This window comes from Mauremys reevesii, linkage group 21 (genome assembly GCF_016161935.1).
Source record: "Mauremys reevesii isolate NIE-2019 linkage group 21, ASM1616193v1, whole genome shotgun sequence".
Classification (NCBI taxonomy): Eukaryota; Metazoa; Chordata; order Testudines; family Geoemydidae; genus Mauremys; species Mauremys reevesii.
The window spans coordinates 1845672-1861673 of record NC_052643.1 but is presented as its reverse complement, the minus strand read 5'-3'; the positions used below and the strand labels follow the sequence as shown (position 1 = coordinate 1861673).

Below are 16002 nucleotides of genomic sequence, written 5' to 3'. Positions count from 1 at the left end.
ACGTAGCCTGGGATCTCACCGTTCCTCCACTCCCTCCGGCTACCAAAGGGCTGGGACGGGACACTTCAGACTTTAGGCCCACGCAGCTCCAGACTAAGGCCCCTATCCAGCAAAGCACTTTAGCATGTGCTTGAAGTTTTGTAAGTGCTTTGGAACGGTGCCGGACCAGAGTCTGAGTCCCAAATACCAGCTAGTTTTCTATTAAAGAGGAGACACGTTATGTGACTTTTGCCAAAGGAAGCCGACAGTTGCCTCCCTCATTCCACAGCCAGCAAAGGGCTGGAGTAGGCGTGAGCCTACACTCCCCTGCCCTACTGCTCAACCTGCCTCCCCAGCCTCACTCCCCTAGCCCCATGCAGCCCCTCTCACTAGCTCCCCCCTGTGGCTGTGCCCCTTGGTTATGTTATGTCACAGGAAGGCCTAGTCTGGCACACCTAGCCGGGTTCACTGGGGCAGGGCTGCTCTCCTGGGCAGCACAGGAAATCTGCCAGGAAGCACTAACATTTGTGCTCCTTGGGGAGCTTTTGCTGGAAGGGAAGCCTCCCGCTTCCTGCTCTGTCCAGCACTTGGGGGCGGAGCAAGGAGGAGGCACCTGGAGGAGGAGGCGGCATTCAGCAGATGTCCTCCAAGAAGCAGAGGTTGTAGCTCCCTAGGGAGGTGCCTCCTGCTCTGGACTGACACAAAGCACTGCTCAACTGGTGGAAGTGGCAGCTGCCTTTGCAAGGACACGTGTGTTAGAGAGCAAGGGAGGGACCCTGAAAGCAAGGTGCTAGGATAGAGAATGGGAGTGGCTAGATGAAGCCTCTGAGCATGCCCAGTGTGAGCTGGACAGTTGCAGCACCAGCGCAGACTCAAGCAGAGGTGATGCGTGGGGGGCGGGGCATACGGCAGGGCTTTTCCCACAATAAATCTGCCTCCTGAATGCTCACCTTTCCAGCATTCATCTAGCTTCAGAGGTGGGTGGGGAAGTCCACAATCAGTCCTCGGGCTGGGCACCTGCCAAGCACGTTAGCCCGGCGCACTGCTCATGAGGACAGGACGCAGTAGAAGCATGTGGACATGCGATGGTCAGTCCTAACCAGCCTTGTGAGCTTTAGCTCCCCGTGCTAGGGCAGTCACAGTCTCTCTCCTTACTGGCTGCCGGGTCGGGGAGGGGTGCTGCAACCCAGCCTGGTCTCTGGCGAGTGACGTGCAGGCAGCAGACTGGCCTGGGCGCAGGACGGGGCATTCTTACAGTGTAAGACCCAGGGCTCGCGGGTGCTGCATCGTCCTCCCAGGTGGTTAGTTGGATGTCGCATTGCCAACACAGCAGGGAGAGAAGCTCAGGCGCATGGGCCCAAGGAGATCTGAAATGGGGAAACAGGCGGGACTTTTCTTTCTGCAGGTTCTGAAGCGTCTGTAGCGTAATTTCTGTTCTTCCACTGTGCCATAACTGGGTACATGGCGACTTCATGGCAACCACCACCGTGAGGAGCTGCTGGCTTTACTGGCTAGAATGAGAAACTTATTCTGCTTGGAAACTGGCACGCTGCCTTTCCTGCTTGCCCTGCCTACACCCAGCAAAGAGGAAGGGCAAACACTCAACAGAGAGCAACCACCATTCATTAGCAGCGGGGCCTTTGGAGTCACTTTTTGTTCAGCTCTAGTTATGCTGATAATCTCCATATTTGCAGAACATATCAGGGACTCCTCCCTCCACAGCTGCCCATTCAGCATCACAGTCCCTAGCCCCTGCCCTGGTCTGGCTAGCAAACCAGAGAGAGGAGGCGATAGGACAGGACAGACAGGGAAGGGGGCAGGAAATTAAAAACGTCCCGCTAGACAGAGCGACTTTGCCTTGGCAGCCCTATCTACACTAAGGTTAAAACCATGCTAGCAGCAGCCATATGGCTGACATCTCTGTCCTGCTCTACCAGTGATTTCAGGCCATCATCCGACTCATGGATGGCTGCACATGGAAACGCAGCAGTGCTGTGCCAGAGACACCAATCAATCATTATTTCACCCACCATCAGCTCCCGGTTGGATGACTCTCGACGTGTTCTAGATTGCAGGCTGCCACTCTACAGCGTCAGCAGATGGCATCGATTTCATCGCAGAGTCTGAGCCAATCACAATGGGAACCACAATCCAGCAGCCCTGCAAGGCATCCCAGAGATGCTGCCTCCTACTGATGGGTTCTGACAGGTGAAGAATCAAAGCACCCTGCAGCAAACACCAACAATGGGATTCCTCTCCACTTTTAGCACCCAGCGTGAGGAGACGAGGGAAAGTGGCCAGAGAGTCTCACTGTGCGCAGCAAAAGGATGAAAAGATCAGAAGCTTACACAGATACAGTCACAAAGGTGCACTGTCTCCTCGCCCTCTCCAGCACCTGCCCTCTGGACATCTCCAACGCTCTTTAATGTTAGTCAGAGGTTTCAAGGCCAGACGGGACCATTGTGATCATCTAGTCTGACCTCCGGTAGGGCACAGGCCAGAGAGGATTGGGCCAAAAGAAATCTGATGAGGTTCAACAAGGACAAGTGCAGAGTCCTGCACTTAGGACAGAAGAATCCCATGCACTGCTACAGACTAGGGACCGAATGGCTGGGCAGCAGTTCTGCAGAGAAGGACCTGGGGGTTACAGTGGATGAGAAGCTGGATGAGAGTCAACAGTGTGCCCTTGTTGCCAAGAAGGCTAACGGCATTTTGGGCTGTATAAGCAGGGGCATTGCCAGCAGATCGAGGGACGTGATCATTCCCCTCTATTCAGCACTGGGTCCAGTTTTGGGCCCCACACTACAAAGGGGTGACTTAATTACTGTCATAAGTATCTACATAGGCAACAAAAATGATTAGGGGTCTGGATCACATGACTTATGAGGAGAGGCTGAGGGAACTGGGATTGTTTAGTCTGCAGAAGAATGAGGGGGGATTTGATAACTGCTTTCAACTACCTGAAAGGGGGTTCCAAAGAGGATGGATCTAGACTGTTCTTGGTAATTAAGTCACCCCTTTGTGTGAGCAAAGCTGGCCCCGCCACTCTGGCCCTGTCAATCATGTCAGAAGGGGTGGAATAAGGTCTGAAAAGGAGGAAGTTCCCAGCAGATGCTAGGCAGCTCTTGGAGAGAGCAGATGGTGGCTCTACAGCTCCAAAGGAGACTCCTGGATGTCGTCAGGGAACTTCCCTCGGGAAGGCCATTTCCCAGATCCCCACCGCCAGGCCTACAGGGAGAAAGAGACCCTGGTCTACTGGCCGGGTAGGACAGGTTTGTCAAGCTCCACACTAACGGGACTCGGGGCATGGGAGCTTATACATGGGTAAGGACTAGAACTCAGGGCGTATTCGATACCCCCACTGAGGAAAACGGAGGTGCCCTAAGGATTTCTCGGTGTCCCTACAATAGGACGCACCCGTCAGCAGCCCAAGAACTGTGACCCCACTTAATCTTCCCTGTGTTAAATAGATGGAGCTCCTTAAGTCTCTCTATCAGGCAGGTTTTCTGATCCTCAAATCATTCTCACGGCTCTTCTCTGAACCTCCTCTAATTTATCAACCTCTTTCTAGAATTGCGGGCACCAGAACTGGACACAGGATTCCAGCAGCAGTAGCACCAGGGCCAAATACAGAGTTAAAATAACCTCTCTGCTCCTACTCGAGAGTCCCCTATTTATACATCCCAGGATCCCATTAGCTCTTTTGGCCCAGCGTCGCACCAGGAGTTCATGTTCAGCTGATTATCCCCCATAACAACCTAAATCTTTTTCAGAGTCACGGCTTCCCAGGACAGTCCCCCGTCCTGTAACTGTGGGCTACATTCTTTGTTCCTAGATGTACACACTTAGATTTAGCCATATTAAAATGTACAGTTTGCTTGTGCCCAGTTTATCAAGTGATCCAGATCGCTCTGTATCAGTGACTTTTCTTCATTATTTACCATTCCCCCAAGTTTTGTGTTATCTGCACACTGTATCAGTGACTCTTCCAGGTCACTGATAAAAATGTTAATAGTGCAGGGCCAAGAACCGACTTGGTAACACACCTGCTAGATGACGATTCCCTGTTCACGGTTACATTTTGAGATCTATCAGTTAGCCAGTTTTTAATCCAGGGTGTGCCATGTTAACGTTTTATCTTTGGAGTTTTTTTAATCAAAATGTCACGTGGTACCAAGTCAGACACCTCACTGGGAAGACACTGGCTCTAGAGGGCCGAGGAAGAACTGTTTGGAAGCATTACCTCATTGCTAGTCAATCTGAGCCTCCCATTGCAACAGCAGAACATTAGACCAATCAGCAGCTCGGGAAGACAACCTTGAAGGAGGCTGTTTACTGGCTGAAATGCTGCTCTCCCATTCTCCTCTCTGGCATATGAATCAACAACGGAACTGTAAGTAACTAGCTCGCTCCAAGCCTCTGATTTTCCCATTTGTTGCCTTGCTCTCGCTGAGCACTGCCTGGAAGGTATTCCCTACCTGGGATCAGTGAGCACTCACTCTTTTCTATTTCCTGCTGTCCACAGCTCTGCAGGGAGGTGTACAGCCTGCCGTGCATTCCTGCTCCACTCCCTGGATCAGTGTCACATATCTGAGCACTCCAGGGCAGCACACTCGACTCTTTCCTAACGCACTGTTCACTTCCAAACCCAGTAACGGGGTTAATTCTCTGATTTCCAGCAAACAGAATCAGGAGCGATTTGCAATCCATCCATGCATCCGTAGGCTGCAGGGAGCTTGGCTTAGTTCTGTCTCTTTCCTGGGTTCCACATCAGATCCACTCCGGTATCCTGGGTGAGAGGCTAGCAGGGCCAGATTGCTCCAGAGAGGAGACTCCACATACCAAGCACCGAGTGGCCCCTGTTTTCAGAGTCTTTTCTTGAAATGCTGGCAAGGAGTCTAAACTAGTGACCAACAAAACTTGGTGAAGGTTTGAAAAAGTGTAACCTGGCCCCACCCCATCTCCCCAGCCAGCCACCCTGAATGTTCCCCAGGGTCTGTTCTTATCTAAATTGGACAGGTCTTATTGCTGCACAGGGGCAGAAGAAGCTTATCAAATAGGAGATTAAGAGGTGACTTATCACTGTCTGTAAGTACCTGCAAAGAGAGCGAGTGTCTGAGAGCAGAGGGCTCTCCAGCCTAGCGGGGAAAGGCAGAACAAGAGGCAACGTCTCGACGTTGAAAGTGGCAAACTTCCAATTGGAAGGCAGACCCGGTATTTTACGGGCAGAGTAACTAACCCATGCAGAGATTTACCCAGGGAGATGGTGGATCCCCCAGCACTCGCGAATGGACGTCTCTTTCTCAAAGAGAAAGCAGTTCTTGGCTGGATGCAGAAAGCCCTGGGCAAGGTTGCGTGGCCTGTGCGATGCAGCAGAACGGATTAGATGGTCCTAGAGGTCCCCCTTGTCCTGGAAAGTCTGAATCTATTAATAATCCTCGAACTGCACCAGAAAACTGTCCGCCTTGCCTAGCAAGTCCACTCCCCCATGCTCTGCGCCTGTCTGCTGTGGAGGTGGGTATGGGCTTGTCAGGCTGAGCCCGGGGCTAATTATCTCTGCAAGGGAAAGGCTCTGCCACAAAGCTACACTCCCAACCTGCTCCTTAATCTGTTCGTGAAGGGGGCCGATTTCTTTCTGTACCATAGTGATAATGCGCTTCTCCGTAAAAGAAATCTGCGTCAGTAGCCAAGTGCTTTAGACAACTCTCCAATAACAAACCATTGTGCAACCCAGCACGCATCTGCAACCCTGAATAACTACAGGCTACTGTATATTTGTCGCACTCTTGCACTGGCCAGTGGCAGAATCTGACCCCATGCCCGTGAATGCTACGGCACAGAGCTCTTTCACTGTGTCTACAGGAGCAACTAACCGGAAGAGGGGCAGGGGAGGAGTACATGCTGCTGTCATATATGAAGCCTGGCCCCTACAGGAGGTGCAACACACACACGGCCAACAGGTTACACGGTGACTTGTGAGCCACGGTGCAATATTAGACATCAGGATTCCTGGTCTCCATTCCTCGCTCTGGGAGTAGATTGTGGTCTAATGAATGTAACACCACCCCTGTTTGGGACATGTGGGTGTGACACTCTGTACCCCAAAGCAACACCCTGGCACCTCCATATTCACTATGGTGCTATAATTATAATATGTTTTGTACAAAGTATACCTTGTGAGGTATCATTTTAAACACCTTGATCTACTGAACATTAATACTCGGTCGGATTGTGTGTGCTGTCATTGTACGGGAAGTTATGAAGTTCTGCTATGTGTGCATTACTGAAACGTGTTGTAAGGTTGGAAACACCTATAACCAACCTTTCAGGAGCAACAATGGAGGAGCGAGACGTATTGAAGGCTCATTAAGAGGAATCCGCGCTCACAAGGACTACCCCAGAAACGATATACAATGGAGACCTGTCAGAGATAGTACATAGACAATGGAGACTGCTTGACTCACGTCATAGCAAAGGATCTTTCCAGCAAGCTGGAAGAAGCTATAAAAGGGACAAGTGACATCATCACTTGTCTTCACTCCCCTCACAACTCAACACCTGGAAACACGTCTGGAGAACAAAGACTGAACGGGGGAGGTGGTTCCAGGCTGAAAAGAGGAATCCCAGCCTGTGTACAAAGAAGCTACAGCTTCAGGGTGAGACACTGCTTGATTCAAATCCTGTCTAGTTATAGAACTCAGATTGCAATTCTCCTTTTATTTCTTAGGTGACCAACTTTGATCTACACTTGCTACTTATAATCATTTTAAATCTATCTTTCTGTAGTTAATAAATCTGTATTATATTCTACCTAAAACAGTGGGTTTTGCTTGAAGTGCCTGGGGAATCTGCTCAGGAACAAGAGCTGGTGCACGTCCTCCCCACACTGAGTGAGGGGCAGACTAGGTTATAAACTTACACTGGTCAGGCTTCTGACCAGGGCAAGACGGTACAGCTCTGGATTGCCAGGCTGGGGAGCTGGGGGGAATTGGCTGGAGCTTCTATATTGTTGGCTCACGAATAGCTGACGAAAGCATTCATGTAACTCAGCTGGGTGTGTCCCTGCCTGTGGCTGGCTGTGTGAGTGCAGTACCCGGAGGGGTTTGCAGCTTGCCACAACGTCACAGTGTGAGAGGGAGCCCACGCTGGTAAGACAGAGGGCTCACCGGTACCCCAGTTCGGGGTTGCACCCCAGCAAACCATCCCTGTCGGGGAACCAACCTGAGGACATAAATGCCGGAGTGTTTGCCACTTGAACTGAAGAACCCACCCTCTTAGCAAGGAAGCAATACCTGAATCAATACAATATAGTCTAGCTGCTAGCTGGTAACACAGACCACCTCCAGAGTCAGGTGGGTTACACCAGCACCTAATTTGACGTTCTCCTCCTAAAAGACAATGGCAAAGTGGAGGAGATGTGGCTCTATTACATCAGCAACTTCCAGCTCTGACTGGTGATCTTGGGTAAGCTCTCAGTTACCCGCTCTGTGGAATGGGTGACTGACAGTTACTAGTGTGCGACGCTGATGCACAAGACAGGCTGGCAAGCCACAGCCCCGTTAGCAGCACTCAGTCGCAGAGCACAGATTGGGGCTTGCAAGGCAGTGTGCCTCCTGCCCCTCCCCTTGGGTTTTTCTGCCCCCAGACCACCGAAAGGCCGCACGCTTTTGCATCTTCACAAGCCATCCTACAGCAGGGATGCAGAACATCTGACCAGCGCACAAGAGGTGTACGCCGCCCATCCAAGTGACGTGGACCTTTACCCCTGAATGGGCTCCTGTAAACACCCCAACCCCGCTGGGGCTCCCACCTTCCTGCTGACCCCATGATCACTCCCAGATTCAGGCTGATGCCAGACTCCCACCCCAAAACCAAGATGGCCCCCTGCCCATCCCATGGTGGGATCACGCTCCGACAGTCCCAGAAAATGCACAGCAGTTCTGTGCCCTGACCAGCCCAGCCCTGGCAGGTCCTGAGGAGCCGCTGGCAGCCCTGCTGGCCCCAGGTCCCCACTGCGCTCAGCCTCGCTTGCCATGAGGCGGCCAGGTCAGGCTGCCCTCCTGCCCAGGGACCTGGGCTCAAGCCTATAAATTAATGTTTAAAACTGTGATTCTTTAACTCTGGTGGGGGGCTCCTCACCCTGACTCTGGACCAGCATCAGTGGAGCACTGGCAGGAAACCATGGCAAAGGTAAGGCTGAGGACAGGGAGTGAATCAATGGGGGTGGAGGGGCAGGGAGACAACCCTCCCCTGGGAAACAAGCATGGTCACCCCTGTAACATCACATGGGACTGATCCTGCCACCACTGAGACCCCTTGATTTCCTGGGGGCAGGCGGCTTGTCTGCACACGCAGTGCCAAGCACAGAGCAGCAGCAGCATGGCCACAGTGCTGCAGAGGACAGGGAGACCCCATCAGGCAGGGCCCCAGACAGGGTCTCCATTCCCCCTGCCTCCCCAGGGCACTCCCCACCGTTGACCCTGGTGCTCCAGGAAGGGCAGCCACTCATGCACCAGACAAGCTGTCACTCCAAGCGATCTCGATGGGGAGGCAGCCGCGCAGCCCCCTCCTCTCTCGCCAGGCCAGGCACACTTCCCCTGGGGCTGGCTGCAGGCTGCTGCACCCAGCTCTCTCTAGTTCACATTCAGTCGTGCCGCTGGGTGCTGTGCAGACATGTGGGCACAGCAGACAGAGAGCACCAGCCAGAAACCAGAGGTTAGCTGAAAAGAATCCACGTGGACCCCACTCAAACCCAGCACTGCTCCCCCTGGCCTCTCATGCTCCTCGGGGCTTGCTGCTCTTCGCGCCACTGGACAGAGCTCAAGCACCACAGCTGCCAACAGCAAGGTTTTAAAGGCAACTCGAGGACGGTCCTGAAGGCAGGAATTGCCAGGTGAGATCAGACCAGCAGCCTATGAGCCCAGCAAGGGCCTGATCCAGAGGATGCTTCCCCCCACCCCCACCCCCGAGCCCAGCTAGTCAGTGGTTGCTCATCCCCTGAAGCACACAGGGTGGGTTATGCCCCTTCAGACCACTGACCTGATTAAGCTGGTGGCTTGGGGAACTGGACTGAGATCTCTGCTCCTTTCTCAAGGGGACCACTGAGCACCCGCAAACGACTGCCAGTCACTCCTACCGTCAGCAGGATTTGAACTTGCAAGACAACAGCAAGCATTCCCATCCCCCCGGCCCCCAGGCATCAATCCCTGCTAATGCCACACCATTGCTTCCTAGGCATGGGCTGACTGCCAACTTCACAGGGACCGTGCCAGAGAGCCCCGCACCCGACGTGCCACTGCATGCCACCCGCACCGAAGGGCCGCGGCCTCCTGCAGCCCAGCCCAGCAGCACTGCCTGCCACCTCCACCGCCCAGCCAGCACAGCCCCCTCCCAGCCCTGCACAGCTGGCGAGCTGCTAGTGGTTCCAAGAGGCCCTGAGTGGGAAGGAGACGGCTGAGCTGGGATGGGGACGAAGGAGAGGCTGTACCTGGAACGCTGGCTTAACGCCCGATCAGAACAGCAGGGAGGAAGGGCGAGTGGTGCCCAGACACAGACCAGATTCAGGACTCCTGGGTTCTAGTCCCTAATCTGCCACTCAGTTGCTGTGTGATTTTCAGCATCTTCCCCTGCCTCCCAAGGGCGTGCAAGGCCTAATTCGTTGTCAAGTGCTTTGAGATCCCCCCAGGAAAGGCCCTCAAACCAAGGGAGGTGGTAGGTCTAGTGCAGGGGTGGGCAAACTATGGCCCGCAGGCCAGATCCGGCCTGCCAGCCATTTTAATCTGGCCCTCAAGCTCCTGCTGGGGAGTAGGGTATGGAACTTGCCCCACTCCAGCACTCCAGCCAGGGAGCAGGGTTGGGGGCCGCTCCACACGGCTCCCGGGAGCAGCAGCATGGCCCCGCTCCAGCTCCTACACGTGGGGCAGCCAGGGGGCTCTGCTCTGCATGCTGCCCCCATCCCAAGTGTCTCCCCCGCAGCTCCCATTGGCCGGGAACTGTGGCCAATGGGAGCTGCAGGGGTGGTGCCCGTAGACGGGGCAGCACGCAGAGCCGGCAGGCCATGGCTCCACGTAGGAGCCGGAGGGGGGACATGGCGGCTGCTTCCAGGAGATACTTGAGATAAGCGCTGCCTGGAGCCTGCACCCCTGAGCCCCCCGTACCCCAACCCCTGCTCCAGCCCTGATCCCCCTCCCACCCTCTGAACCCCTCAGTCCCAGCCCAGAGCACCCTCCTACACCCCAAACTCCTCATCCCCAGCCCCACCCCAGAGCCCTCACCCCACCCCGCACCCTGAACTCATTTCTGGCCCCACCCCAAAGTCTACACCCCCAACCAGAGCCCTCCCTCCTCCCACACCCCAACCCCAATTTTGTGAGCATTTATGGCCTGACATACAATTTCTATTCCCAGATGTGGCCCTTGGGCCAAAAAGTTGCCCACCCCTGGTCTAGCGGCTGGAGCAGTGAATAAGGGTGCCGGCCCCGCCATTGCTTTGCTGTGTGCTTTGGGCCAGTCACGTCCCTTCCCTGGGTCTCAATGCCACGGCCTGGCTTTGTCAGCTGGTTTGAGGCGCTAGAGGGGCGTGAACGTGGGTTATTTGCACAGCGTATGGAGGAAGGGCAGTGTCGAGGCAGGAGACTGACTGCCTCAGCAGACGGGCTGGTCGGGTAGAGTTCTACCCGCCCAGGAACGAGACTGGCTGCTCTGCTCATCCTTCCCCAAAGCCTCGTGCAGTGGCAGCAGCCTGGCAGGTGCTGGCACGCGGCTCCCAGAAGAAGGGAGCTACCAGGGAAGGCCCATGGCACATGGGCAGCTCAGCAGCTTTGATGCCACCTGGATGCCATGGCAAGTGCTGGATGCGCGCAATGCCTTGGCAGGCCCAGAAGCGCCTGCCTCATGCAGAGCCCAGACCTGCATCCTGGCCGAAGCGGTGCTCTGCCAATGCCAGGTACAAAGCAGGCCCGCGGGGAGCAGGAGGGAGTGGGTGTCTGGCTGCTGGCCCATCACTGGTGGCTGGCGATAGCTGCAGCTCAGTGAGATCCTCTCACAGAAGCAGCATTTTATCAATGTTGTTGTTTGTGTTACTCCCTCCCGTGTGTTTATCTGCAGACTCACACACTACACCCGGCATTATAAATAAATCTGCAGCTGTTCAGAACTCGCAGACACAACTCTGGACTCCTTCCCACCATAAACCGCACAGCTCCCCACGGCACAGTTACCATAAGTGCCTGTCCTTTTCACTTTGAAGATGCTTTCAATGAGCAAACTTTCTGCCCACCACTGGCAGGGCTGGCCCTGGAAGGACGTCCACAGCATTACAGCCACTCTGCCACCCTAGCCTGTGCTCGGTCAGACCCAGCTCAGCGCACACCGCAGGTCAGCACCATCGGAACACAGCCACCAGCTGATTCAGAACCTACCCTGGACCACGTGCAAATCTTATCACACCAGTGTCGATACCCGGGGCGGGGGAGGGAGCTGGTTTTGTGCACTAGCCTCTTGCTACTTAAGTCACAAGTGCAAAGAGCTTGGAGACCTGAGCCCCAGTCACTTTCCCCCAGCTGGCTGGTGCAGGATTGAGGTTCATTGGCAGAGCTGGGAGGAGAAGGCAAGACAGGACTAGTAGGGGATGCTAAAGGTCAAACTTAAGGGGCATTGGCGGGGGGGGGGGGGGAAGGGGATCATCACAGGATCTGTGTGCACTGTGGCCTAGGTCACAGACACAAACGATCTGGCCCCGTGTTTCTCACCAGTTGTGACATCACTTCTCATTCACAAGCACTCGGCCAGCTGCAAAGTGCTCCAAACAGCTGGAGTCACCCCTTTATTTCTCCTCCCACATCTCTCATCCCTTCTTCCCCTCCACCCCCTCCTCACTGCCGCCTCTCCCTCACTCTGCTTCTCTAGTTATTTCTCAGGGTAGGGAATAAACCAAAGTTTCTCTCACTTCAGTGTTACTGACTCAATAGACCGCTGCATGGACACTGGAAGGGACTCCCTCCTGGGTTAGTGCTGGATGGTAAGTAAGCGCCTATATAATTAAATGCCACTTTTTAGGATATCAAAGCTCTCAATTGCAATCGATGGTAACTCAGCCCTTGCAGTATAAAGCTCATTAGGTGCATTGCCCAAGAGTTGTAGGCAGCCAAATGGATCTAAACTGGCCCTACAGCATCTCACTGCCTCAGGGCACGCAGCGCAGAAAGGGCAGCAGAGGAGCTGCATCTGTCCTGCCAGTTCCAGGCTGCTCTCCCGGCAGTGCGGACAGCTCCCCGCGCCCAACGCCAAGACCTCGGTGCAGACGAACCGGGCTCGGACTTGTACTGGGACGGCCTTGCGGTGACGCTCCCGCCTCAGCAAGGCCCCGTCCAAGGGAGCAATGACCCCACACTCCATGCTTTGTCCTGGCGCAGGTTAGTGGGAGCTGTAACACCCAGGAAGGGATGCACGTGCGGGGAGAGGGACGTCACCGCTCCCAGGAGGCGCACCTCCAAAGCAGCCCTTGGCCCCGCCAGTGCCAGGCTGCCAACACCCAGGTTCGCTATCACTGCCCCCAACATCACGAGGTCGGCTTAGAGCTCAGGAGATCTTTGAAACAATACATCTGGGGTTCTCGCTGTTTGCTTTCTGGTTCGGGGGGGCGGAGGACGGGGACGTTTTCAAGCTTTTCTCCACAGTCAGCGGGGCTGGGAACTTCCTTTAAAATAGAAATGAAAGGCAAGGCTCTCTCGGAGTGCCAGGACTCCAGGAGCTGGGCCTTTAAGGGATGCACCAAATATCACTAGACTCGCATTAGAATGGCGAGAGTTGGCCATGCTGTAAGTGACCAAAGAAAAGCAGCGATAAGAATGCAGGCTCAGCCCTGTGCACAGACATAGGCAGGGAAGGGTAGGCTGTCCCCCAAGACCTCACAGGAGTCCTGGAAACACCCAGGGACCGGTGCCCGAACACACTGGGCCATCCCCATAAATGTGGTGGAGTTCCCCAGGGACAGCCGGGGCCCATTCCCAGTTCCTTTCCCATTGTGATGAGCGGAGCCAAGTGACGTCCCTGCCTGAGCCCCATTTACAGCTGTGCCATTTCCCTCTCAGCAGAGCGCTGGGATCTCCCACAGCGTGGCAAGCCCGGGGCTCTGTGACGTACAGAGACACAGATGCTGACGTGGCACAAAATCCCTCATCAAAACAGGGGAGCGCGCGCTCCAGCCAGCCTGTGCACAGCCACAAACTCCTGCCCAGGAGGGGTAGCTAACGAGGAATCCATCTGGGCCTGGCCAAGGAGCTTTGCTGTAGATGTATTTACCCTCCTTGCAGTTGAAAGGCCCCCATCTGCCTCCTGCTCTTTACTGGGGCCTCGTCTAATATTTTCACCAGTCAGAGCTAAGAGGGTCTTGCAAACCCAACGGCAGCTGCTTGTCCTTCGCTACAACTCCCCCTTTGCTTTGCCTGGCCTGGGGCCAGCGGAACAAACTGAAACCCAATCCCCCGGCCGACCCGCCAGCACGGTAACAGCACACTGCATTGTGAACCGGGGCGACAGGAGACTTGGGATACTTTGCTCAGGGGTCCACTTAACCTCCAAGAGGGAGCAAGTGATTGACAGGGAGAGGGAATGAGCGATGACTGATCTGGAGTGGGATCCCCCCCACACTTTTCCAGCCCCCCCCCCCCATTCCCTAAGGGAACAAGGGAAGCCAAGGGCCTGGTGTGGCAGTGCCAGGGAGCACTGGCGGGGTTAGCGTTCGCTCGGGGGCAGCAGGGAGCAGGCAGCCAGGAGCAGGACAATTTCTCTGCACTGGCCCTTGAAAACACCAAGTACAGAAGGAGGCACGTGGCTCTGGCCTCACGCCCATGCAGCAATACTCCACGTACCCCAGTAAGGGTCGGGCCCAGGCCTGACCCTGCAATGGGACGTGTGTGGCCAGCCCCACAGCTCACAGCATAGGAGTGGGGTCCTTGTCAGCAATAACACTGCACAGGTGAGGGGCAGTGCTACACCCCGCTGTCATCACTGGCGTCGGGGACTGAGTCCAGGCTGCAGGGTATCAGAGATGAGCCCACGTTCCCAGCCCTGGGGCATGGTGCCATCTGCCCGTGACGGGCCAGGGCCCAGCAGGAAGGGAAGGGGAAGCCGGCTGCTCACACACTGGGTCGATGGAAAAGGGCCCCGGATGGTGCCGATATCCGTAACCAGTAAACATTACCCACCCTCTGGCTTCGTGACTCCCGCGGGCTCCCCCAGCCCCACCTGGCTAGCTGGGTTCTTTATGGCTTCAGAGTGACTCCCATCTGACCTTGGACTCAGGGCTGCTCCTCCTGCCTCGGAAGGCTAGCGGTGGGAGCGGGAGCAGGAGCAGGCATTGCGGTGGGCACCGTGCTAGGCTGGGGAGGGGGGGAGGAAATCGAGGGGCTGCTGCATTTGTGCAGCAGATTTCACCGGGGGGTTCTTGCTCAGCCTACGCCCACCAGCTCCAGGGCTCTATTGCACCTTGGCTTCATTTCTCATGCTAGCTTCTGAGTCTTTCCCGGGAGTCCTGCTCTCCCCCCTCCCCCATGACTGTAATGCTTCCTTCTCCACAACACAACTCCTGTCCCGCTGCAGATGGACTGGACGAATGGACTGGCTGGTTTCCGCGCCTTCTCACTGCCAGCTGGGAACAGCCGCTCGCAGAGGAGGACGAGTGTCCTGTACAGCTCTGCCCCTCTCTGTGCACAGCACCCTGCATCTGCACCGCCCTCAGCGAGAGTCATTCGAGCCAGTTTGTTCCCCATAATCAATTCCCTCCTAGGGCTTTTCTATGCACACAGCTCGATAGTTCCTGCCAGCTGCCTGTGGACCGAGAGCAGCCCCGAGCAAACTCAGGCTACATAGACGCTCTAACACAGGCAGCTGGGCCTCATGCACTGAGCGTGGGTGTGTGAGCCAAGGAGTCCAGAGCCCTGGTCCCAGCTCTGCCATGCACTCACTGGATGATGTTGAACAAGCCCCAGTCTCGCCCCTTGTGCCTCAGTTTCCCCATCTGTACTAACAATGACAAAAACCTTGGCCACCACCCAGGTGGATTAATTAGTTAGGCCAATGATTGCAGAGGTTGTGTGGGCACCAATCCCAATCTGAGTGCAGATCTCAGGGCATGAGCAAGACATGGGTGCACTGGACATTAGCAAAGGACGTGGCAGGATCCTCGCACGAATGGGCTGGGCTTGGGCATGGCCTCAGGGAACACGCACAGGTGCCCAGATGATTTGGGTTTACATGCCAGTTGTGACCCTGCTCGGTATGAGCTGGGGGTGGCACTGCACAGGCGCATCTTGCAGAGCACTAGATCTGCACAAAGCATCTGTATTTCCTCCTGGCAGTGAGCTGCAGAGGCAAGTCCCTGGCACACACGGTGTATGAGCACAGAGGGCGGCTCCTGAGAGCCACCTGCCAAGCTTACAGGGGAGTGATGTTCCACCCCTCACCGGGGCAGCGTGTCTGCTGCAGCCAACACAAGTGAGGAGGGAGGAAATGGAGAGGGCTCCTGCCAGCCTCACCAGGGCTGCTTGGGTGTCCTTGTTACTAGCAGTCGGAGGGCCGAGGCTGCTGCATGACAAATGGATAGGAGAGCAGGGCTGGGGCGCTGGCACCCCCGTTCCTCAGTCCAGCACCGCATCATGCCCTCTCCCCACACTGACTAGGGGCCTTCTGGGCTCTGTCCAGCAAAACCACCCAGCCCTAGGAGCACAAGCCCGTGCACGACCAGCCCCTGCAGAAAGGGAGCTTTCTCTGCACCCAAAGGCCCTAGAACCAGCGGGCAGCAGCGCCCTCCACCTGAGACAGCCCATCCCAAGTGCCCCACCCCGCTCCTGAAACAGCAGTGAGGTAGTGTCAGCCAACCCCCTGCACATTGGCCTGGGGGGCAGCAGGCTCTGGCTCCAGCTCAGTGAACCCACTCTGTCCCCTGAGGAGGCAGGGGGGAGATAGCTGGAGGGGATGGAATGTAGAAGCAAGAACATGTGTCAGCCTGGGTCCTGGGAAAGC

General features: G+C 55.6%; 1 protein-coding gene across 8 annotated transcripts in view; it reads right to left on the bottom strand.

Moving 5' to 3' along the window:
• The window catches only part of EPHB2 (EPH receptor B2), a 254352-nt gene that overhangs the window by 175284 nt on the left and 63066 nt on the right, over positions 1-16002 (bottom strand). The window lies entirely within an intron of this gene.